This window comes from Eptatretus burgeri, chromosome 4, assembly GCF_056783735.1.
Source record: "Eptatretus burgeri isolate ZD-2024b chromosome 4, Ebu_testis_v1, whole genome shotgun sequence".
NCBI lineage: Eukaryota > Metazoa > Chordata > Myxini > Myxiniformes > Myxinidae > Eptatretus > Eptatretus burgeri.
The window spans coordinates 123,053,497-123,080,658 of record NC_140964.1 but is presented as its reverse complement, the minus strand read 5'-3'; the positions used below and the strand labels follow the sequence as shown (position 1 = coordinate 123,080,658).

The 27,162-nt window shown below is 42.0% G+C and overlaps 1 protein-coding gene across 3 annotated transcripts in view; it reads left to right on the top strand.

The window, feature by feature from the left end:
- LOC147029018 (nectin-3-like) overlaps window positions 1-27,162 on the top strand; it is a 427,027-nt gene that overhangs the window by 179,681 nt on the left and 220,184 nt on the right. The window contains exon 1 of one of the 3 annotated variants that reach the window (XM_085876144.1): window positions 4,720-4,903. The exons of the other annotated variants lie outside the window; for them this stretch is intronic. The gene's annotated coding sequence lies outside the window, so the exon portion shown is untranslated. Of the gene's footprint in view, window positions 1-4,719; window positions 4,904-27,162 lie in introns of those variants that run through there. 3 annotated transcript variants of the gene reach the window in all.

Below are 27,162 nucleotides of genomic sequence, written 5' to 3'. Positions count from 1 at the left end.
TCTGTGATTGTTATGATTTAGCTGATTAAAATTATAGATCATATTTGACCACGTTTTTGCAGCCGAATCTTCATCGATGATAACGACAATGTGGATTAGAACCTGGAGTAACATTTTAACCCATCGGTGATGAGGGCCAACTCGTAAACATACAAGATCATTGTACTCACTGAGGAAACGTGACTCACAATCCATTGGTAATGGAAGATTGTTGCATGGACACTTCCAAACGCGAGTAAAGTAAAAATCTGGAGGGTGTATTCAATTGCATGTTTGTGTGATTTATTTATCTTCGAGGTGCAAAATAACGAATGTTGACGAGAATTCTGGAAAAACTGGAATGACAATCGGTAGAGTGCATACCTCCGCAAAGCTGACCATTTTGTGTTTTTTTATCCCACGAAGAGGCTGGATCTGAATCTGGACCTCAACCAAAATCGAATCGGCTTGTTCTCGTCACCTACCCAACTCCTCTACCTCGTTTTGTCATAACACGTCCAAACTTTGGAAATATCATGTTTTTATCGGTTTTAGCCCGATCTCTCAATGGTGAAGAACCACTTGTAAAATTATAGCATCTGGATTCGTATCTTCACCAAAATCGAATCATTTCGTCCTTGTCACACACCCAACCTCTCCACCAAATTTCGTCTGAATCTGTCTAAACTTTTTGAGATATCCTGTTCACAGAAAGACAGACAAACAAACAGCCAGGGGTGACAACATAACCTTCACCACCAAAAAGGGATGAGTTTTATTATATTCAGTGTATGAAAGAAATTTTGGTGATAAATAGTTCATTTGATATTTTTTTAACGTTCAGTGGTCGACCTCCAGAAAAATGAAATTGCACCATTCTTTCAGACTTCCATGCGGCAGGCATGTGGTAAGATATGATGGCATCATGGTTTGGTTGATTGAAAAGAGGGATTTCTAAAAGTAAATGAAAGTTGAATTCCCACAACTATTACTTGTTTCTTTGCTACATTTTATAGCATGTCAAAAATTATTCCTCATTGAAGAAGGAAAGTGATTCCAGTGAATTTCAGCAATAATCAATAAGATTATTTGTGAGATATATATATATATATATATATATATATATATCTTCTTCTTCTTCTTTCAGCTGCTCCGGTTAGGGGTCGCCACAGCGGATCATCCGTATGATCCGCATAGTGATTTGGCACATGTTTTACGCCAGATGCCCTTCCTGACGCAACCCTGGTCGCCTCTTACGACACAGGGATATGGTACACCTATTTTAACCGGGGTATACACCGGCCCAGTATACTGGTACTCATTTCGCCGACCTCGGAAGGATGACAGGCTGAGTCAACCCCCTGGTGTATTAATTCAGTGGCCCAACGGGGCTTGAACTCAGGACCTTTTGGATCCCAAGCCGCTGCCCTAACCACTGCGCCAACACCAGGTATGTATATGTATATATATATATATATATATATATATATATATATATATATATATATATATATATATATATATATATATATATATATATATATATATATATATATATATATATATATATATATATATATATATATATATATATATATATATATATATATATATATATATATATATATATATATAAACAATTAGCAGGGCACCTGCCCTCGGGTGATCTTGTTCTAAGCATGCAACACGTTCTTCTTCCGCATACCTTGATTTAGGCAGTGTTTCGGCAACCGACAGCTCTGTATGTGCAAAAACAATAACCTGGATTACATGCATGAAGCAAAAACATACCTTCTGCTTAGAATTCAAAACACCTCACTGCACTGGAAATGGTGGAGACTTGTAATACCAGGGAAAAACTGGAGATGGCGAGACAAGATACACATTTGCACATTTACACAGAGAATTTGCATCTCCCACTACCCCCAAGACCACTGGCAAAGATTGTTTAAAAAAAAAAACTCTATCCATGAATTGGGGTCATACTGATTCTACGTCGCAAGTCTGGATGTAATCGACCCAGAACTGTCGGAGTAGTAGTGCAACAAATAAACAAACACCGGTCCATTAATTAGAGTATGGATAGATACACAGCCATGCAAATATACGCTGCTGAAGGGCAAACATACTGCCAGTTGATAGCAAACAATATGCAACTTTCACGAATATAGTGTGATGGACAAAAAGGCAAGACAAAAAACCTACGATTTGGAATGGAAAGACAACACACGGAACTTAGCATGTGGGTCTGATAAGCAATCCATGGCACAGCATTCAGCAATCAGACTTCTCGGAACAATATTACTCAGGACTCACCCATATTTAGCGGAACTGCAAAAAGTCTCACATAAGAGACAAAAAAAAACCATTTCCAACAAAATACAGATGAAACCATGAACTTGGGAACAGCCAACAATGAAGAACAAGCCGGTAGGCGACATGGGTGGTCGCTATATAATTGCATACGAGTCATACAGTTTTTGACAGATCGGGCTGAAATTTTTTGACAAAGAGGTTGATGATAGTGTGCATGAAAGCGCGGAAGGCGATTTTTAATTTTAGAAAAAAAAAATATTAAAATATATTTTTCGGATTTAAGTTTTTTTTTCAAAGTCCCGTTGCGAGGCAACGGTGGCGTCCATAGCAACGGTGCTCAAAAGCATACAACTAGATCCTGGTATGGACCTACCAGTCAAGTTTCATCAAAATCGGTTGACTCCTCTGGCCTCCAGAGCTGTCATTACATACAAACAGACAGACAAACAGAAAACCTGAGAATAGTGGTTGTCAAGCGACCACCCAACAAACGATTGGTGAGAGAAAGCACGTACAAATGAGTGATTAACACTGAACAATCAAATGTTATTAAATGAGGGCAAACTTGTGCTATCATATTCGGTCCTATCAGGGGGAGGGGGAGGGTTGGTGGATGACAGAATGACCTTGAGGTACACACACTCGCTTCTATTCTAAGCTGTCTAACCTGAGTTCGAATCCCGACCCAGCTATGAACTGTCATCCCGGTGTTTCACAGGCAGGGTGATTCATCAATGCGTGTGCCGTCACTCGGATGGATACTTTCCTGCTCGATGCCTTCTGAGTCTTGAGCAAAAATGAAAACAGAAAAAAAAATCTAGTGTGGTTAACAATCAGCTTCCTTATTTTGTGGATTACACAAAGCTTGGTGCGGTATAAAGGAGGGAGTGGGGTGATCAGATTCAGGACAATCTCGATAATTTCATTGATTGAGCAAAATATTGGAAGATGCAGTTCAACATCAAGAAATGTAAGGTGATGGGGAATGGATTTCAGAACAATGAAAGCAGAGATTACAGAACGGAAGGGGCAATCTTGGAGCGTGTCACATCGGAGAATGATCTGTGGGTGTACTTGGTGGGAATAGATACAGAAGGTAAACAGAGAGGACAGTGCGAGGTATAAATATGTAAAGCCAACAGGGTTTTGAGATGTATACGTAAGTGGATGAATTATAAATCAAAAGAGGTAGTTTAAACACTTCAAAGTAGATTTTCGTAAGGCTTCTCCTGGAATATTGTGTCCAGTTTTGGTCATCTGAGGAAGGACAAAGCTGCCAGAGAGAGGGTTCAGTGTAGATCTATTAGAATGATTCCAGGGCTAACTAGACAAAGCTCGGAGGAACAGTTGAAGGAGACAAGACTTTAAACATGAGAAAGAAGGTGATTATGAGGGGATCTGATGGAGAGATTTAAGATAATGAAGGGTGTGGACAAGATTGGTGGCAATGGAGTTTTTCAGCAGTTTCAGAATGGACAATATTAGGACCAGGTAGTGGGGCAACTTAGCATAACAATTGTGCATTTTGTGAGGAAAGCACCAAGTTTGGCACACTCGTACCCGAACATATTATGAACAGATGTGGATATTGGGCTATCTCAAATTCAGCCGCTGATGGCTGTGGCAGCCATTTTCCACTGCCATCAAAAATTTTGAGATGGCCCAATATCCACATCTGTTCATAATATGATAGGGTACTCATGTGCCAAATTTGGTGCTTTCCTCACAAAATGCACAATTGTTATGCTATATTTAGCTAAGTTGCCCCACTAAGGGGCCATAGGTTGAAGGTAAATAAGATGAGTTTGGACAGTTTTTAAAGGCAGCATGGGTTTTTCAATCGGAGAGTGGTTAATACATGGAATGGTCTCCTTGGAAAGGTAGTGGTGGTGAAGGAGGTGGATAGTTTAAATGGTAATTAGATGGGTACCTGGTTGATTTGGGGATAGACGAGTATGGGGATATTGGCAGGACTTGGAGGGAGCTTGTGTGTGGATGCATGGGTGATGGACGCTGCACTTGGTGCAGCACAGGCATGATGGGCCGAATGGCCTTCTCCTGTGTATGTTTTCTTGTGTATCAATCGAATGACTGAGAAAGTGAACGACTGAGAGACAGAACGAATGATCTGCAGTCCGCAGGTTGCACATAGAGAATAAAAGTGCAAATCAATGCAGAATCAAAATGTCACATCAACATAAGAAACGTCCGGCATAAAATCGTAAGATGTGTCAAGAGGCTCCAGGATCCGCAAACACGACTGGCCAACACGCCAGACCTCGACCGTGGGTGGTGTTCGGCACTGAAGGGGCAGATCCCAAAGGGGACTCAGCGGGTGCACTCAGAAGGTGGATGGAGCACGTGAGGCGCCCATTTTCCAAGTCACGTGATCGTCGTGCGAGATATCATTGGACAATCGGCAATTGCGCGCGTCTTTTGCTTTGATTCAGCTGTTTTCTGAGCCGCAACAGCCACGACGTTTCGTCGCCAGCTCTGTGTTAAATCCTCAGACGCAGTGTTCAGATATGGCTCCTAAAAGCGAAAGGCACCATTTTCTGTATCGTCTGCTGCAGTGAAGCAACAGTACAATCCTGAACTACTTCACCAGGTGAGCCAAACATCCGTCGTGACATCGTCCGTTGCCATGACGATCTGATGATCCGTAATGGCGAGTTCAGATTGAGTGTTCGGGATGTTTTCGTCGCATTTTGTGCATGTTTGTTCGATGTTTTTGTTGATCTGTATTGGAAACACTTTGTGGATTGTACTTACATCGTTGTTGCGAATATCCGTCTCGAACATTCCGAAATCTTCAGCTTTTCCTTCGACTCAGTCAGTGATAGGCCTGAGGCCTTTTTGTGGAGTTGCTCGACTTTCCCAAATTTTCCTCGTGAGTTGATGTTAATTTTTTTTGTGAGAATTTTTGAAGAAAAGGTAAAACGAGATTTTCCTTGGGGGATGGGGGGGGGGAGGAATGCTCTCCTGGAAATTTTTTAAAAATCGATGTTAAAATATGCATTTTGGGGATGATTCTGTCCATATTGTAACAAAAAATTATGCAAATGAAAGTGATATTTGAGGAATAATTTTTTTATTTCACCTGGACATTCATTGCTGGAGCCTGGTGTTGGCTCGATGGTTGGGGTGGCTGGTTTAAATTATCAGCGTCTTGGGTTCGAGCCCCTCTCCTGCTGTTCAATCAACACCAGGCGGGTTGACTCAGCCCGTCATCCTTCCGAGTTTAGCAAAATGAGTAACAGGAGGAACTACATCACCGTTGGCCAGCGGTCAGACTCGTGAACATATAAGTGACGAGAATACATCTGAAAGGTGTTCAAATACCTCAAGGGAATGTTAGGTTGCTGAGATACTTATGAATAGCCCTCCAGGAATCGGCACGGCCGAAAGCAGGAATTTTGATAAAGGATCCAAGAAGAAATCGAATCCAGACTCTTCAGACGAACTGCACCAACCCATGTAAGACAACGTGAGATGTGCAAGGTACCACAAGGGCAAAGAAGAGCTTGACTTGCACATGATTGTGCCAATATCAAGAGGAAGAATCGTTACCGGCGAAACTCCATGATGAGGTTAGTGCTTTTTCAGCTCAACACCAGTCACAGATCTCTGTTGAGTGGAATGCGTCTGACAGACCAACAAATGGCAGTCGTTCATGCCCAAAATGTTAAGCAGCTGGATTGTTTGTGTGGAACGAAAAGACATCTGAGACGTTCAAAATCCGAGTCAATCCTTTCTTCCAATCATGACTGAACAATCCGCTCGTCTCTTCCTGTTGCACCTCGTTCTGGGAAACCCCCGATCAACCCGAGCTTGAGAATATTTACATATTATGTTAACATGAAAGGCAAAATGATGTAGCTACAGATCGCGATGGCACGCAAGTTCTCCTTGACCTTTTGTGAGACAATTGAAGAAGAATTCTATAGAAGGAAAAACAGTACGCCCCGTCTCGGTGATAATTCAAGCAGTCTTCTACAGCTCTTATAAATCACCCACGAGGGATGAATGAACATCACAGCCTTCCATTCCGATCGGGGAAACCCCCGCGTCCCCGATTTTTCCATTTCCCCGCCTCCTTTTACTATTTCTTCCATCTTCAAACTGAATCGATATATTTTCATTCCAAGCATCATCATTTCAATCACAAATTAATACTCCACCATTAATATCACGAAATAAGATGTAAGCAAACACTCATGATGTACATTAATATAATATGAATGCCATTCCTGGTGATAACTGATACAGACGAATGTGCCGACGGGGTAAGGCAGATACGCAACACCGACGTACACACACTTTTTCCTGCCCGACAGACATCTAATGACGGTAACGTGCTTGCAAGCTTTTGTACCTGGCTAACCTCTACAAAATCAGCTCATTTAAACTACTATGGGAGTAATTCACAAAATCATTGTCATGATGCATTGTTGCTTTAGCATCACACCCAATCTGGATGAAATGGGTTAAGGAATGAATCAGTATATTGGAATAGTACCTCAATTCCCAATAATCACAGCATACTTTTCTGAAGATGAACATACGGACGCCATATACGGGTCCTTACAAAAATACAGATTTCCTTAAAATATGGCAGGAGTTTCACCCATGATAGTGTAACAACAAACAAGAGTGGCTTCCTCAAAGTAAGACGTGTTGATTTCGACATGCTGGCAGGGTACCCACCACACGGGTCAAAATAAACACCGCCCAGAGTTTCCCGGAGAAGTCCGAAGACTTTTTTTTTTTTTTTTTTTTGGCAGTCGGAACTGCTGATAAGCTCAAGTCCGCTGTTGTCGAGCGTATCACATTTTAGTTTTAAAACGTGAGCGGAAATTACGTAAATTAAATGAAGTTACGAACACCGCCCGGAAAATCTGGAAATTTTATAAATGATTTCAATTGCGTTACCGCCCGGAGAGACTCGGAGATGTCTGGAACTAAAATAAATAAAATAAAATTACCACCCGGATACGTCCAGAAATTAAATAAAGTTATGAACATCGGCCAGAGAAGTCCGGCAGTTCCAACTTGAATTACATCTCATGCATATCTCATGAAGATGTCTGGAGAAGTCCAGAAACTAAATAAGTTAAATTAAGTTACGAATACCACCTGGAGAAATCCGGAGGCCTCTCTGAACTTCTCCAGGCAGTGTTAGTAACTTTATTTAATTCATTTAATTTCCGCTCACGTTTTAAAACTAAAATACGATACGCTCTACAAACTCTTAACCTCAAAATGTAAAGAGCTGAATTGAAATTTAAACAGTGAAATTGAGCTAAACAGCAGGTCTGAATGCCAAAAAAAAGTCTCCAGGCGGTGCTTTCTATGACCCCACCATACGGGTGATCTTGTTCCAAGCATACAACACATTCTTCTGACACATACTTTTATTTGGGCGGTTTATAGGCAACTGATAGCTGTCTCAATTGCTCCCTAAAATAATATAAAAAACGAGAAAAAGACATGCAGAGCACGATACTTGCAAAATCAACCCCCCTCTCCAAGGGTTGCCATGGATACATCAAATTGTCCATTTCATCTTTTTCACTAAAACTCTCATCTCGTATCTATTCATCTCGTACGTATGTATGTTCCCGAAATACAGCCAAAACGGTACACGACAGCGCAAAAATTTTGAGGGCCACCTTACTCACCATTCTCCTGCGGTGTGCAGTATCAAGTTTCATTCAAATCGGGCAACGAAAAAAAAATATTAAAAAATCAATTCCCGATTCAGTCAAGTACGCTTGGGGAGAATTTTATCAATGCAAACAACCTCAGCGGTATAGTTCGCTGGAGCTATCTTTTTTTTATTGAAATGATTTATTTTAAAATGTCAAACATTTAGTCAAGACAACGAATGATTTATTTTTAAGCATAAAATAAACAACGCCATTTTGATCTAATACTGTTACGAATCTGGAAGCCATTTGCACACAAACAGACAGCAGTCCCTAAGTTCAGTTATTTCAATAAGTATGTGTATAGTTAGAATCCATCCCCTGTGTCTAGAGGGAATTTCATGTGTGCGCTGCGGGTTTATTTTTTTTCGTTAGGTTTTTATCAACGACAACAACAACAACAGCGGACTGTCGCCTCGCTCCACCGTCGCCATTATCACGTGGCCTTCGGTGAGGAGGTAGGCGGAGCTACAATCACCTCAGCTCCGACTCCGCCCCAGAAAGGTGGGAGTTCCTCCGCCTACCGTGGGTCTGTCCAATGAGGGACGGCCAGCAAATTGCGCGATGCCACCGTCCAATCAGGACGTGAGTGGTGAGAAAAGAAATCCCTCGGACCTCAAGAGAGGCGGTGTGATCGGTGCGTTCTGTCTGGCTGTGCTCGTCTGCCTCGCCTGGTGTGGCCTGATCAAGGAAGCTGCTTTGGGCTCGATCGTCGGTCGGCTCGTCGTCTCTCGTCCGCCTTCATGCTGGCTGGCGTCCGACGCTCTTTCCCTCGTCCCTGGTGCTTGGTGCTGCGTTGTGGCGGTGGATTCGAGTCCCGCCATCGGACAAGCTCGAACAAACCACACGAGGCGGACAGGTGCGAGCGTAGGCCCCGGTCCCCCAGCTGAACTATCCTCCTCAGCGGGCGGACCAAATAAAGACCATTGAAGTCCATTTCTTTTGGTGTGTGTGTGTGTGTGTGTGTGTGTGTGTGTGTGTGTGTGTGTGTGTGTGTGTGTGTGTGTGTGTGTGTGTGTGTGTGTGTGTGTGTGTGTGTGTGTGTGTGTGTGTGTGTGTGTGTGTGTGTGTGTGTGTGTGTGTGTGTGCCCTGTCCTTTCCTATAATTGCTTAAGTGTTTTCTTTTTCTTGTACATTATTTGCATTTCTTTTATTCGGGTAACTCTGCTCTTTGTGTGCTCCCCTCCCCGATTATTGTTTATAAATAAACCCCCAATTGTTCAATGTACCAGCTCGTTGTCTGTCGTTTCTCCCATTGACCCAGCACGGTGCGTATTGAGAATTAGGGAGGCCGTTCGTGCCGTAAATTGTTCATTTGGTCCGGTGCGGCTTTGGTAACTTCCGCTCGGTTATGCCAGATCCGAGTCTGTGATAGCGACTCGGTTCGGACAAAGTCGGCCGAGGGTGTGGCTTCCCCGGTAGTTAGATGGCATGGGTACTTAGGCCTTCGTTATTTTATAACTTGGTTTACAGATCCGCCGACGGTATATTTGCCAAAAGTGAAATATAAATATAAAACACATTTTTAGTCTTTTATATTTATAAATTTTCCGCCGAAGGTGCACTAGTTTCAAAACCCAAAATGTAAACTTTGGCATTTATTTTCAAAATATAATTTCGCGCGCATGCACCAAAATGCCGAGTCCCCTTAAACCAAACTCCGCAGTAGAGCTGCGCAGTAGTCTTTGGTCATGGCGTCTGAGCAGTGGCTCAGACGTCTGAGCACGTCAGGGACGTGGTTCAGATTGACTGTGGTTTCTTTGGCGAAAGTGATTGTAAAGAAGTACGTCAGTGGTATAAATTCGAGTGACTGTATTGGTGATTTAATCACGCAACATCTTGACGACGAATATTCTGGATGAACGATTGCATCAATTCAGTGCAGCAGCAGGAATGATTCGCAGGCTACTCTCGATCATACCGATTTTGTTTCCGCCGAAAGTTGTACACCACTGTTTGTATTGAAAAATTTCGGTGCCAAGTACGTCAAAGTTTCCCTGCGAGATGCTGATATTCAGCCTTCAACGGACGAGACATCAGCCTTTAATGTGCTCATGGGGATGGGGAGACGGTACGATCAGATGCCCGCTGAAAAGTAAGAGCTGGTTCTGGCTCTGATTGACCGTTTTGAGCGTGTTGACTCCTAGTAGACACCTTTTTTTAAATCATATCCAGCACTACGCACTGGTGTGCAAGCACTGTTGCGCACGCGCAGCCATGCACGTTTAGGGTTGATTAAAGTCGTCTTCAGCTGCAATCTTGATGAATTATATTTATATTCCATATTGTAAAAAGGCTTATATTTGTTTTAAAAGCATGATTCAATACTGGATGATGAATGAATCTTTGTTTGATGATGGATTTTTAAACAATATCGTTTCGGGTTTCTGCCATGGTTGTGCCAATTCGAGGGTCACATGAGCAGTGTCTGATTTTTGATTGGCTGCATACGTTTGTTTACCGACAAAGTCACATATATAATGTTATTGATTCTGACACTTCATGGATTTTGAATGGTGTATTTCTTGTTTCTTTTCTTTATATTGACAGTCCTCCTGTTCCGGGATTTATATTTATTTTCCCCCCACCTTCCCTTGTCTTTTCCATGGAACATCTGAAAACAAATCAGAAAAATATATAATTTCTAAAAATTGAAATTATATTTATATTTCGACCTTCCGGCCCTACATTTTAGCTGAAGAACTGTGTAAACCAAGTTATAAAATAACTACGGCCTTTGGTAAATTGGAATTAGACAAGTGGACTGTGGTGAATTGACGTGAATTGAGGGACATGACGCGGGATCACATGTTGTGCGTCTCGCGTATAAGGGGAGGTCTCTGCGGCACGAGTGATTGTCCCCAGGGCATTGCCATTTACATCGGCTGTTCACTTGATGCTCGTTAACTGAAGGTGCTCATTGACTGGTGAGAATGGAGATTATATCGAACTCCGTGCTTACGCGGATTGTCTGCAATGATTAACTGCACATGTATACGTTACTGCTTATGTACTCCTAGCTGAACCTGTATTCCCCGGTGTGCCCGTAGAAGCGGCTCCAATCAAATGGAATAAAGCCTAAACTCTGAAGGTTCATCTCTCGCTCTCATTCCAATTTATTCCATTTGATTTTCTCGGCTCTCTCAACCAAAGATGGACAAGATCTACAAACCAGAGAGGTTCGACGCAGACCCAAACGCGACTGACGCAGAAATGAAATGGTCGCATTGGTTCTGCTCCTTCTCACACTATCTGACCATCATCGAGGAGGGAGCCGACAAATTTGCCGCCCTCGTGAATCATGTCTCGCCCAGCGTGTACAGGCTCTTCTCGGAGTGCGACACTTACGAAGCAGCGATCGAGGTGCTGCAAGCGCTCTACGTGAAGCCCAAGAACGAGGTATACATACGACATCTTCTCAACACACGCAAGCAAGCAGCCGGGGAGACAATCGATCAGTTCCTGCAAGCTCTGAATCAGCTGGGAAAAGACGGCAGCTTCCGGGCGGTAAGCGCCGAGGAACACCGAAAGGAAGCCACACGGGAGGCATTCATCCAAGGACTCAGATCAGCCCACATACGGCAACGCTTACTAGAGAAAGCGCAACCCACTCTTGACAAGGTAGTCGATCAGGCTCGAGCGATGGATACGGCTCAGCAGCAATCTGACAGCAATTCACCACATTCTCCCCACCTTTAAAATGTAACTAGGGGCCCATCTTACACACCATGATTGCTTTAGCACTATAGGAGTATACATTTCAAGCAACGCGGACTAATAGATCTACAGAAGCATACATGCCAAGCAGTGATTATTTTGAGTTGTAGGAGCATGGAAATGAGCATCGATATATGATATAATGGGCATATAGGAGCATGAGCAGCGAGAATGCCGATAATCCCCTTTACAGATTGAGTCGTCGAGGGGGCCTTATTCGTCGACCTCTCCGGGAGTAAACGGCAGTTTCACTTGAGGGAGACTCCCGATCCTCTTGGTGAGCCTCGACTTGTGCCGGGGATGACTCCTCGATCGCTCTCGGGTGGAACGCGGCAGCCCCGTCGCCTGGCGGAGTTCCTGGGGGGGAAATGTCAGAAGGAGGAGTGCCAGAAGGTGGTGTACCGGCGGGAGGAGTACCTGAGGGAGCCAGATGGCGAACCGACACAGTGGTCTCCCTGCCATCCGGGAGCCTGACATGAGCATACTCTGGATTAGCGTCGATGAGTTCGACCTCCTCCACCATTGGTTCATACTTGCTTTGTCGTACCGGGCGCTTCATGAACACTGTTCCGGGATAGGTTAGCCAGTTGGGCTGCTGAACCTGTATTCCCCGGTGTGCCCGTAGAAGCGGCTCCAATCAAATGGAATAAAGCCTAAACTCTGAAGGTTCATCTCTCGCTCTCATTTCATGGACCCTACCTCACACCGTTGAAATATTGGCGACCACGGTCCGCTAAGGGACCCGTGACCTTTCGGACTTATCCGAGATTCACGACCTAAATTCCGGGGTGTTCGGTGGAGACGACCCCACTGCTCCCCCTGGTGGTCGTTTATCTCCACCGAACCCCGGCCCACAACAATACTTCCCTGTTCATTAATAAATAAAATTGTGTTTAGAAGATTACACACAATTTCTTCGACTTTCTTTTCTCCGTTTTTTTTTTCACATTGACGTGCAATATCAAGGTTTGTTCAAATCGGGCAATGAAAACTTATTAAAAATAAATTCCCAATTCAGCCAAGTACTCCGGGATTATTTTATCAATGCAAACAACCTCAGCGGTATAGTTTGCTGGGCCTTTTTTTTTCTTCTTCTTTGAAATGATTTTTTATCAACCACTGTCACAACGGGTTCATGGGTCATCTGGTGAAGATTAAAATTGACAATCTTAATCAAAGCTCAGGTCAATCGGATGAAAATTTATTATTTTTCAGATTGAAATTGATGATTTTAGAAGTTTGACCTTCAGTTGATCTTTGACGTTTTGACCTCAAAAATAGTTGGTTTCCAAATTCAGTAATGCACTATGAAATTGCTACTTAATTTTCAGCTTCATCAGATGAAAATTGATTTTAGAAGTTTGACCTTGAGTTGACCTTTGACCTTTTGACCTCAAAAAAGTGTTGGTTTCCCAATTCAGTGATGCGATATGCAAATCTTGTTCAAATTTCAAGTCGATTTGATGAAAAATGACGATTTAAAAAATTTGATCTCAAGATGGCATTTAACCTTTGACCTAAAAAAAAATCAATAGGCTTCTCAAATGAAACTACCTCTACAACTTGGTAAAGTTTCATGCCGATTGATTTAGAATTGTGACCTGTTGGCGTCAGAATCTTTGTTGAAAAAATCGTCGATTTTGCAAGTAATAACTCGGGTTATGTGCGTGAAGCAAAAATATACCTACTACTTTTGATTCAAAACACCTGACTGCACTGGGAAACGTGGGGACAGGAATACTGCACTGGAAATTGTGGAGACTTGTAATAGCCCCCCACCTGGAGGCAGCGCTACACTATACACATTTACATCAATAATTTTTTCTCAACCCAATATCTTAACACTCATACTTATAACCATCAGGGAGACTATTGATTCCAGTCTTTAAAATATATCTTTTATCATCAAAAGCTCATAATGCTTTCTTATTTATCTCTTCTGTATATAATTGATGTTTATAACTTCTTATTGTATTCATTTTTCTGTACTCTTCCTTCCTTGAGGTTAAACAGTTGTAATAATGTTTAAAGTTTATTGCTTCATTGATTATATTTTTCTTTATTCCCTTTAACTTATTATTATCACACCTTTCAATGTTATTATTATCAAAATACGTAAAAGCATAAGACTTTGATCTCAATCCTATAAATTCACTCATGACCGTCCCACCCAATTCATCTTTGAACTTACCAATAACCTTTTTATTCTTTGATGAAAACAACACATCACCTGACTTATAATTACTTGTATCATATACTGTACATCAATATTATCAATCATATCCTCATATACATCACTTGCCTTAATTTCCAATATGAAACTATCTGGATCCACATATAACAATGTCACATTATCCTTATACTTTGATTTGAAATTATTATAGTAATAGTCATACATTAACGACTTTGACAAGTCAAGAATTGTTGTTCCGATATAAATAGGTTTATCCATTTCAAAAGTTCTCTGAAAACACCTCGCTCACTCAAAACTTGGTCTATTAATTAACTTTGAAGCCTGTTTCCAAGATGTAGCAAGTCTTGTGTTTTGTCGATTCCTAACATTTTCCATAGTCTTTCCAAATACAGCATTATTCATGAATTTTTAAAAGTCCTTCTCAAAATCTGTTTTTGCTTCTGTTCTCCTTTTTTGTATTAAAATCAATATACTTCTTTAACCAATGACTTTGTTTAAATTTCAAAATCTGATGAATTTTCCTCACTCTCAACCCAGCAGATAAATATTGTCTCAAGTTCCTTTGATGCAAAACATAACTTTCTTTATCACTTCATGTCGTGAGTAGTTTTTCTGAAGATTTAGCTTTTATATTAAATGGCTGTTGGTAATCATTTAACCATTCCTTTCTTGGATATTCTTTAGCAGGGGCATAAGGTAGGTCTTTATGTTTGTTATGAAGTTCTTCTGGATATTTTAAATTAACCTCAAAATAATATCCAACTTCAGCTTCATCTAATTATTTTTGAGAGGAGACATCAATGTTTTGTAAAACTTTTTCATAATGTTTTTCTTTAACCCATTTAAGTTTTCCATAAGGTAAAGATTGAGCCGTAGCCCACCCATGCAAATTGTAAGCATCATAATACATCAGGTAAGAGTTGTCCTCATTCTTATTATAATCAGGAAGATATTTGTTATTTGCTTTAGCATATCTCTTGGAACATACTGATTTATTTCCACCCGGATAAGACGGTAAAGCCTGGTGTTGGCCCAATGGTTATCGCAGTGGCTTGGGATCCAAAAGGTCCTGAGTTCAAGCCCCGTTGGGCCACTGAATTAATACACCAGGGGGTTGACTCAGCCTGTCATCCTTCCGAGGTCGGTGAAATGAGTACCAGTGTACTGGGCCCGGTGTATGCTCCGGTTAGAATAGGTGTACCATATCCCTGTGTGTCGTATGAGGCAACCAGGGTTGCGTCAGGAAGGGCATCCGGCGGAAAACCTATGCCAAATCATTATGCGGACAATAAAACGGATTTCCATACCGGATCGGTCAAGGCCCGGGTTACCAATGACCGCCACCGGTACTGTTGGTCAGGGGGGTACCGGTGGAAATTGTGTTACTGCTGGACGAAGAAGGAGATGGGGAAAGCGTGTCCAGAGGCAGTGGGAGAGGGGGAAGGGTAGAAGTGTGGAGTGAGAGTTGGAACTCTGAATGTTGGGACTATGACTGGCAAAGGGTGAGAGTTGGCTGATATGATGGAGAGAAGAAAGGTGGACATACTGTGTGTACAAGAGACCAAGTGGATGGGGAGTAAGGCTAGGAGCATTGGAGGTTGTTTCAAACTGTTCTACCATGGTGTGGATGGGAGGAGAAATGGTGTCGGGGTAATCCTGAAGGAGGATTATGTCAAGAGGGTATTGGAGGTGAGGAGAGTGTCGGACCGAGTGATGAGTGTGAAGTAGGAAATTGAAGGGGTGATGATGAATGTCATCAGTGCATATGCCCCGCAAGTGGGGTGTGAGATGGAGTATAAAGAAGATTTTTGAAGTGGTGGAGAGTGTATCGAAGGATGAAAGAGTGGTGATTGGAGCAGATTTCAATGGGCATGTTGGGGAAGGGAATATAGATGATGAGGAGGTGATGGGGAGGTACGGTGTCAACAAGAGGAATGTGGAAGGGCAAATGGTGGTAGATTTTGCAAAAAGAATGGAAATGGCAGTGGTAAATACGTATTTCAAGAGGAAGGAGGAACACAGGCTGACGTACAAGAGTGGAGGAAAGTGCACACAGGTGGATTGCATCTTAAGCAGGATATGCAACCTGAAAGAGATTAGAGACTGTAAGGTGGTGGCAGGGGAGAGTGGAGCTCGACAGCATCGATTGGTGGTCTGTCAGATGATTTTGGAGGTGAGGTTGAGGAAGAGAGTGAGGGCTGAACCAAGGACCAGATGGTGGAAGCTGAAGGAGGAAGACTGTTGCGTGAAATTTAGGGAGGAGGTGAGACAGGTGTTGGATGGTGGTAAAGAGGTGTGGGATGATTGGGCAACTACAGCACAAGTGGTGAGGGAGATAGCTAGAAAGGTACTTGGTGTGACATCTGGACAGAGGAAGGAAGATAAGGAGGCTTGGTGGTGGAACGAGGAAGTACAGGAAAGTATAAGGAAGAAGAGGTTGGCGAAAAAGAAGTGGGATAGCCAGAGAGATGAAGAAAGTCGACAGGAGTACAAGGAGTGGTGGCGCAAGGCGAAGAGAGAGGTAGCCAAGGCTAAGGAAAAGGCATATGGCGAGCTGTATGAGAAGTTGGATACAAAGGAAGGGGAAAAGGATTTGTACCGATTGGCCAGACAGAGGGACCGAGCTGGGAAAGATGTGCTGCAGGTCAGGGTGATAAAGGACGCAAGTGGGAATGTGCTGACAAGCGAGGAGAGTGTGTTGAGAAGGTGGATGGAGTACTTTGATGAGCTGATGAAGGAAGAAAATGAGAGAGAGAGAAGGTTGGAAGAGGTGGAGATAGTGAATCAGGAAGTGGGGTGGATCAGTGAGGATGAGGTGAGGACTGCTATGAAGAGGATGAAGAGTGAAAAGGCGGTTGGCCCAGATGATACACCAGTGGAGGCATGGAAGTGTTTAGGAGAGATGGCAGTGGAGTTTTTAACCAGGTTGTTTAATAAAATCTTTGAAAGTGAGAGGATGCCGGAGGAGTGGAGAGTAAGTGTACTGGTTCCGATTTTTAAGAACAAGGGTGATGTGCAGAGCTGTGGTAATTACAGAGGTATAAAGTTGTTAAGCCACACCATGAAGTTGTGGGAAAGAGTAGTGGAAGCTAGGTTGAGAAGAGAGGTGACGATCTGTGAGCAGCAATATGGGTTTATGCCAGGAAAGAGCACCACTGATGCGATGTTTTCTTTGAGAATGTTGATGGAGAAGTATAGGGAAGGCCAGAAGGAGTTACATTGTGTGTTTGTGGATTTAGAGAAAGCCGATAGGGTGCCAAGAGAGGAGTTGTGGCATTGTATGAGGAAGTCGGGAGTGGTGGAGAAGTATGTGAGGATCATGCAGGGTATGTATGAGGACAGTATGACAGCAGTGAGGTGTGCGGTAGGAATGACGGACCGGATTAAGGTAAAGGTGGGATTGCACCAAGGATCGACTCTGAGCCCTTTTCTGTTTGCAATGGTGATGGACAGGTTGACGGACAAGATCAGACAGGAGTCTCCATGGACTATGATGTTCGCGGATGACATCATGATCTGTAGGGAGAGTGGGGAGCAGGCTGAGGCGAGCCTCGAGAGGTGAAGTTATGCACTGGAGAGAAGGGGAATGATAGTCAGGAGGAGTAAGATGGAGTACATGTGCGTAAATGAGAGGGAGGGTGGTGGTACTGTGCGGTTGCAAGGAGTTGAGGTGGGGAAGGTGGATGGGTTTAAATACTTGGGATGAACTGTCCAAAGTAACAGAGAGTGTGGTAGAGAAGTGAAAAAGAGAGTGCAGGCAGGATGGAGTGGGTGGAGAAGAGTTGCAGGAGTGATTTGTGACTGAAGGGTAGCTGCAAGAGTGAAGGGGAAAGTATATAAGACGGTAATGAGACCAGCTATGTTGTATGGTTTGGAGGTGGTGGCGCTGACAAAAAGACAGGAAGCGGAGCTGGAGGTGGCAGAGTTAAAGATGCTGCGATTCTCGTTGGGAGTGACGAGGATGGACAGGATAAGGAATGAGAATATTCGAGGGACAGTGCAGGTAGGACGGTTTGGAGACAAAGCGAGAGAGTCGAGATTGAGATGGTTTGGACATGTGCACAGGAGGGAAGCGGAGTATATCGGGAGAAGGATGCTGAAGATGGAGCCGCCAGGCCGGAGGAGAAGAGGAAGGCCAAATAAGAGGTTCATGGATGCGGTGAAGGCGGACATGCGGGTGGTTGGAGTGTCAATGGAAGATGTGGAGGATACAGAGAAATGGAGATGGATGATCCGCTGTGGCGACCCCTAACGGGAGCAGCCGAAAGAAGAAGAAGAAGATCTCTTGGAAAATACCTGAGATATTCCTCCTCTTTTTGCCTTCTCTATCATTAAAAGCATATCTATAGCACTGATTAATTCCAAATTCTGTTTTGTCATTTTTAACACAGCACTCCAAGCCAAACCCGGGGCTGTGTAACAGTGAGCAGGGTCTCTTCCATTGGAATTTTTATGATGACAGACTGTTCTAAAAGTTTCAAACACATCAGCCAATAACAATACATCATTTTAAAGATACAAATCATGATATTCTCCAAGATTCTTTATATTGTTGTGGAAATAGCCCTTAGTGTGCTATTAAATATAGGATTAGCCCAGATCCCCCATTAAATGCATGCTTAGCCAGGTTGTTCGGTAAATGGACGTTACATGTGTGTCGGGAGGTGTAAGAGGCTGTTCATTCTTCGTACATTGGTGGTTGACTGAGAGGTTCTTCTTCTTCCTTTCTCCGGACAATAGTCCCCGCCCAGCGCTCTGAGGGGGAGTGGCCTTGAGAAGGAAGTGAAACTGAAGGGAGGAGCCAGTCGGTTTTGAGGCGAGCGAGCGCCGGAAAGGCAGTGGTGGATCTGCCGAGGGAGTAACTGAGCCTGAGTGTCTGTCGGCTTCATAAAGGGGCGCGCCCCAAAAGGAAAGGAGGAAGTGAAACTGAGAGGCGAGCGAGCGCCGGAAAGGAGAAGTGAAACTGCAGTTGGCCGAGAGGCGAGAGGGAAACTGAGCGCGCCGAGTCTGCCATTTTGGCAGTAAGAGAAACTGCCTGCGCGTCGAGTCTGCCATTTTGGCAGTGGGAGAAGGCCGCCTGCACGTCGAGTCGGGCGATCGACTTTTGGAGGAGTGGTTTTGGCCGGTGGTGCCTCCTCGGCCACGGACCCAGCCTGCGGAGCCCAACACCTCGATTTGGCCTTGTCTGGTGAACAGGCGAGGCCTAGATTTGTATGCTGGACCTTGTGAAGGGCCAGCTGGAGCACATGTGGACCTTCCGCTCTGGTACCGTCGACCTTATGGGGGCTGAACGTGCCGAGGCTGCGTGCGTGAGGGCTGCGACAAATGGATGCCGCCGCCATTTTGCCACGCGGGCTGTTTGAGCTTGGGTGCTCGAATCCGTGGACATCGGCTTTTCACGAGCTGCATTCCGGCCTGTGACGCTTTTCCTCTCGTCCACGAAGCATCACCAAGTACTCTGTGTCTTGTCTGCATGCTGTCCATGTCTTATCTGCATGTTGTCTAAGCTTTATCTCGTTAGGGTCTCCTTCAAAACCCATAATCCGTAGCTCCCTAGTTAAGAACGGGTTATAGATGAATTATGACATTGTCGTGAATGCTTTGCTTGTGTCGTATTCCCCCGATGTGTGTCCCCCAATAAATCTGGCTGATTCGTTTGAAGTTGCCGCTTTGAATTAATTTGTGCCGCGCCGAGGAACAATCCGCTCGATTTGGATATAAAAACCAAAATGGTTACAGACTGGCAGAATTCGCTTGGTCTCTGACAAAACCAGTCTGTAACCAGGGTCTATTCCCCCAACTGGTAAGGCCCAGGTGTACGTTGGTATCGCGATTCGAGGCACGTGACCAGAGGCCTGTGCCGAACCAGCCGGCGTTATAACCCCGGAGACGGCGGTGGTTAAGTGACGCCGAATGTTCAACATTTGACTGCCGGAGTGGGGCGAGAATCCCTCTGTCTCCAATCCTCAACAATATTAAACTTCTCCCAAGCCTTTTTAGCTTGTGTCTAATCTCTATCATAAATATGAGTTTTATTCAACTTGCTCTCGAAACTTTCCCTTGAAGGAAGTTGTGTTTCTTTAAACCTCTCAAATGAAACCATATAGTCATACGGATATATTTCCTTTTGTGATAAGAGATCAATCTCTTCTTGATTTTGGAAATGTGATTTTACATTCGGTAAGTTTTTAATATTTGATTTTAAGTTCGATAATGGACTTGCCAAAAACTTGTATGTGTCAAGCAATCTGATATGGGTTATGGGGACGTATCAATTGTTTTTGTGAATGAGATGTATTTTTGATCTGTGTTAGGAATGGCAGAAATATCTCCAGATGTCTTTGAAAGTTCATTTATAAATAGATGTGTGTCATAGTGAGCGTTGTTGTGAAAAAAGACAGGAATAAAGTTTGGGGGCTTGTAATTAAGATTACAACGGGAATGAGCTGAACCTCTATATTTTCCAGTAAGATGACAATGATCCCTAACTTTGACCTCTCCCTCAATTTTCTCCTTACAAATACAAGAGATACTGTTCTTTCTAAACTCCCTTTTTCTCCCTTTGTTAATAACATTGGTTTATAGGTTTTAACCATTATTTCTCTTAGTCTTATACAGTCTTTTTCCAATCGTCTCACAAACTCCTCTGAGGCATCTTCTCCTCTATAAAGTTCTAAGTTGTTGAATTCATCACCAACAGGTGATTTGATATAATAACAAACCACAAGGAGTCGGTTTTTGATATATATTTGTGTATGATTTATTTAGATTTGGAGAAACAGTATCTATCTTTTCAAGGATACTTTCAAAATCAGCATATATCACAAACAGATGTTCTATAGATTTGTTAAAATCTTTGAATGATATGTTTGAACCTGCTTTTGGTAATTTGATTACGGTTGATTTATGATTACTACAATATTTCGAATGTTGATTTAATCGTTCTTTTGAATGAAAGGAGTTTAGACATTTCTTACAAAGATACGTTTTACATTTTCTCTTGTATAGTTGTGGTTTGGTTAATCTTGATAAATTTTTGATGAAAGCATAATGTGATTTTTTTTTTCCTTTGAAGTAAAGTGGAGAAGGTCAATGTGTGTTTCATCATTTTTAGAGTTGTTTGAAAATTTTAATATCTGAACTTTGGTTGTATCCGTTAATCCATACACATTAACAGATAGATTATTCATTTTCTCAAATTTAGGAATATCTCTCAATGACATTGGAAACTTTAAATCTTTAACATTTAATGTATTCTCATATTTCTTATAATGTTCAGCACTTTCAGGTTTCCATTGTGGAGGATGGAAGTGAGCAAGAACAGACCATAGAAAACATTTATTATCTTTGTTTTGAATATTAACAACTGCTTTCTTAAGTTTTATCTATTTTGGTAAATCAATATAAGAAGAAGCTTGAAGAGGATCTGATTTTAAGATGTATATCTAAAAAGATTTTTTTTTTTTTTTTTTGTAATAGCAAATCCACTACCTACTACAGTGTTATCAACATCTTGTTCTTGTCTCTGGAGTTCATCGTAAACATCACATCTTACAAAATCTTGAAATGATGAGATGAAGTGAGGGTTTGTCCTCATATAGGGCATAGTTTCATCACCTTCTCTTACTGCATTCAATTTTACTCCCATATAAAACTTAAAAGTTTTCATTTCACTTCATGTGTTTTTAATTATAGTTTCAATACTTTGTTTAACCATATCAACAGCTTCAATGAAGATGTTCCAGGGTCTTGAAAGCAAAAAATCTTATTTTTATATGTCCTTCAAATGCCCCATCAGTGTTTTCAATGGAGAATTTAGTGGCACCTTCTCTTTCTTCATTCTTCTTGTGTTTGCGTGATTGAAGGTGTTTATATTTTTTTTTTTAAAAGAATATCATTATCACATCTATCACAATGTTTTGTCTCTTGGTCAAGTGGAGATATTTGTCTGAAAAGATTGAATGTGTCTTTGTTGGTTTGAAGGTGTTTTTTATAACATTTATATTAATGATTACAAACATCGCAGCATGTTGCATTCACCATATTTATAGAACAAAACTTTGCTTAAAATTAAATTTTCTTGATGAAAATTCTGTTTAATTTATCAGTGAATCTGTGCTTAAAACCATTTTATCCTCCAACTTTTTTCACTTAATAAATACAATGTATCAAGACACAAAAGACAAGTTTCAATCAATCTCTTCATTCTTAAAAGATACTGAGAAATATGTCGAGGATGTAAAATTGAATAAAGATAAATATAAAAACAATTATGGTGAATAATTTGAGTTCTTCAATTTCCTTCAGTGGAAGGGCTTTTAGTATATCTGGAAGAACATCAATTAAAGTAGCTCCAACAAAAGCTTCTCTTCTCCTTCTGGAAACATATTCAAAACTAGAAAAAGCAATGGAACAAGAAAAAGTATCAAAAAAGTAAAACCTCATGGATGAAGCTTAAGAAAGAAAAGACAAGACCATCTGTAATATGCAAGGAGAAATTTGTATTTTTTTCAACAACCCGAAAGATTTAAATCTTGATGAAGTAAAGGATCTTAATATATCAGGTGAAATGGCATTTCGTTCAGTAGTAGATCAGGACCATTTTAAAATTACCTTCAATATAAAAAATGTCGTAGTTGAATCTGCTAATGAAAAAAAGTATAAAGATGGTAATGTTTTTTTCTCCTCATTAAATACAAGTCATTATTCAAGTGAAGATTTTGAAGATTATGAGAGTGATGATAGTATCTCTGTTGGAACAGAATACAGTTATGATACCGAGAGTTTGTGTTCAAACGATAGTTATGAAATTGTTTTCTAGATGATTGTGAAAGCACCAATGAAAGTACTGAAGATTAATTTTATTTGAAGTGAAGTTTTACTTTATAAATATGAATAGTTTACGAGATTTTGAGCCTCTTGAATTTCCTGATTCTCCACATGACAAATTTGAGAATTGTCCTGCGTGTGAAAGATGGGGATTAAACGCAGAGTCAAAAGCCTATAAACAATGTATATTCTGTGATTATCTTCTAATTAATGATAAAAAATATATATAATAAGGAATACAATTCTTTGAGATTTACACCAAAAATGATTTACTTTACAAGATTGATTCGAGAAATGAATGTAAAGTATGAGGGTGATAATACACCTTTTCTTATAAGAGAAGAGACTGAACAAATGACGTTCATGTTTCGTGGATTGATGATTTTATATGATTAACAATTGTCATTTTCAGGGAAATATCAACACAATATATTGTATAAATAAAATAATGGATTATCGTGAAATTAAACCTGCACTTAGGATAAAACATAGAGTTACCAAAAAAGGCAATAAAAATTTAATAACCTGTTTTCCAAATATATAAATGAGTGATCTTTTTTTACCCATTTGGGAAAATAAAATAAAATTTAACAACCATAAAAATCTTCCAAATTCATCAAGATGTCTCATAGTTGGTTCAAGTGGATGTGGAAAAACCTGCTTTCTTTTAAAGATCCTCCTCACTCCCAACTTTTTAGATTATGATAATTTAATAATTTTCACAAAGTCGAGTTTTCAACCAGAGTATAAACTACTCTCACAAGGTTTTAATGCTGGTCTTCAAAAAGAAGATATAATCAGTTTATTTAAACTTCAAAACAAACTAAATGATTACAACATTGAAGATGAAATACAACTATTTTGTGATACACAGAGGTATAAAAATATATCAAAGGAATTAAGTGAAGGAATTAAGGAATTTAGTCTCCATCTCAGATCCTTGGTCAGAATCCAAGTCTCGTATCCATAGAACAAGATTGGAAGCACCAAGGACCTGAAGACTCAGACTTTCGTCCTCCCGCGCAGGTACCGGCAGTGCCACACCCCATTATCCAGTGAATCCATGACTCCCCAGGCCTGACCCAGACGTCTATTGACCTCTGACTCACAGCCAGCAGAGACATGAATATCACTGCCATGGTAAGTGAATCTCTCCACGACCTCAACATCCTCACCACAAACGACAGGACAGCAGCATCCAAGATGTCATTGAAAGCCTGGATCTTAGTTTTGACCCAGGAATCCCATAATCACAACGGCTCCGACTCCTCATTCAGCACCTCTCGGGCCCCCAAAAGGATATCTAAAGTCTCCGAAAAGATGACTGCATCATCTGCGAAATCAAGGTCCAAGATATTGACATTCCCAAACGATGCACTACAGCTTGATCTCTCTGACATCCTCCCTAGAATCCAGTCCATATAAGTGCAGAAAAGTGTGGGGGCCAGCACACACCCCTGACAAACTCCGGTAACAACTGGAAATAAGTCAGAGATGGTACCACCACACTTCACAGCACTCTCAGTACCAGAGTAGAGTTCAGACATCAGATCGATCAGTTTTGGTGGCACCCCACGAAGACTAAGAATCCTCCAGAGGGCATCCCGATTCACTGAATCGAAAGCTTTACAGAGATCAACATTGGCTGCAAGCAGCCCCTGCCGAAACTCTCATCTGCGTTCGGTGAGGACCCGAAGAGCAAGGATACGGTCAATCGTTGACCTCTATGGTGTAAAGCCTGACCGCTCTGGATTTGCTCAAGCAAATGGTGGCAAACCCTATCAATAATTATCCGAGCAAAGACCTTGCCCAGCACTGACAGCAGCGTCAACCTCGGTAGTTGTTGCAGTCTTGGCGATCACCCTTCCCTTTCCAGAGAGGGACAACAAGGCCTCTCTTCTAGTCAGTTGGGATGATGCCCATGTTCCAGGAAGATGACAGAACTGCATACAACGACACGAGTGCAGCATTTCCACCAGCCTTGAGAAGTTCAGCATGGATGCCACAGTTCCCTGGAGCTTTACCCCATTTCAACCGGTTCACCGCAGCCTGTGTTTCCACAAGCGAAGGTGGACCACAGTTGATTGGAGGGTCAGCAACAGGGATTGTAACACCCCTGAGGTCCAACTCGACAGCTGGTGGATCAGCCTGGTACAACTGCTCAAAGTAGCCGGCCCAGCGGGCCTTCACTTCGGTCTCCTCTGTAAAAAGCCTACCACCCTCTGCTCTAACTGCAGTACACCGAGGGATGGGCTTGGATGAACGCAATGCGCAAATTCCCCTGGAAGCAGGACGAGAATCACTTGACCACAGGTGATGCTCTACCCCCTCACAGATTCCTCGCACATAGGCCTCCTTGTCCACCCTTAGCACACGTACAGTTTTATGCCTCAGCTCCCTGAACAGCTCAACTCTGCCATTCAGACTGGCCCTGCGACTCTGGTCAATGGTATCCAGTGTCCCTTGAGACACAAATTTCTAATTTGCCCTACAGTGAGTTCCAAGACATCCACCGGCAACATCAATGACGGTGGTCTCCACTTCAAGGATGGTCCAAGGCACTCCACAAAAGATCAGGACCTTCCAAGGCACCCAGACTCCTCAAATTTCCACTCAGCCTGTTCGCAAACTCCTCAGCCACCATCTCATCCTTGAGCTTGCCAACCTCCAGCCTCGCCTGGGATGGTACCATTCGCCTGGGTTTAAGGTGCAACTTCAGAGTTGCGACAACAAGCCGGTGGTCAGTATTGAGGAACTGAGCACTCCGGTAGACCCTGCAGTTCTGGATCATCCTCCAGCGACCATCAACGAGGACATGGTCAATCTCCTTTGCAACACCGCCAGTGTGGAAATCTCAAGCCCAGTGATGAGCTTGTGGGGGCTGAAACCATGAACCAGCCACCATAAGTCCATGACTTCTTGCAAAGTCAAGGAATTTGGTGCTATTCTGGTTCATAGTTCCTGACCCATGGGGACCAACACACGTTTCATAACCATCCCTTTCAGTTCCAGTTGATGCAATGAAATCCCCCAAGACTAGAAGTGTATCTGCTTGAAAGCAATGGAAATATAGAACCCATTTTGGATATGACAGCATTTAAATGTCTGTTTCAATCATTTCGATTGACCTCAGTGCTCAAAAGGAAACTGTAAAGTCTATTTGAGTGGATACTTCTCTATACATTGAAAGAGGAGTGAGTGAAGAAGTTGATACATATTGTTTGCTTTTGGAAGAAACAGAATTACAGATTAATACAGATAATGGTGTTATGATTAGTCTCACATAAGCTTTTTTTGATAAATAAATGAAGAGTAAAGTGCCAACTGGGGTATATGTTAATCAAATCGATCTTCATCAACTATCATCTTGTATTCAAAATCAAAAGCCTGATATGATTAACGTTAATACAATTCAGAGAAAAGAAGCAGTAAGAATTGATGTTTTGCTCACAAGAGAACAGGTGAAAATCTTGAACGATACTGGCTCACTTAAAATTAAAATGTCCAAACTAATGTTGAAGAAATATTCAATAAGAGAGACGAGTGGAGGATTACTCCCATTTCTAATTCCTTTATTTGCTGGTTTAAGTGCAGCTGGAGCATTGACAGGTGGTATTTCAGCAGCGGTGAAAACTGCCAACGAAAGGAAGGCTCAACTCCGGGCTCAAAAACAGAAGGAAAGACATAACAAAGAGTTGGAGAAACCAATTAGTGGAAGTGGTGTAATTGTAGATTTTGCTGAAAAACTTGAAAGTCTATCTGATAAAGCGAGATTGTTCGTTGGAGATATGCTTTCTTCTATCGCACAAGCAGGTGTAAAATTACCTAAAAGGGGTCATGAATTATATCTTTCTAAAAAATAAATGAGCATTGATGAGTAGTTTAAAGAATATGGAAAGAATACAACATCAAATTTAGAACTTGTCAAATATTGTAAGAAATTAAAAATTCATAATGTGGTTACTTGTATGAGAGATGAATTAACAAATGTGTCTGAACATACAAAGAAAATTATTATGAACTTAAGGCTCGGTCACACCTTGACGTTTTAGCCAGCGATGGCAACGTATTAAAATGTATGTAAAACGCTGGCTTACGTTGAACTTTTGATGTTTTTTTTAAAGATTCGGACGTATTCATAGCGACTTGGTCTTATGTATTACGCATTGGTTATGGACACAGAACGTTTCGTTGTGTTATAGATAACTTATACCAACGAATGCTGAACCTGTTGTCGGCCTACACAACCGATGCCCAACGATAGTCTAAATTAGGCATAGCGCGTTGCACGCATCGCCGACGATGTCGTGACGTAGCCTATTAAAAGGCTGACGCACAATGATTCGAATCATAACTGCCGTAGAAATGGAAGTGACAACATTGCGGTCACACCTTGGCGATCTTGCCAGCGTATGCCGA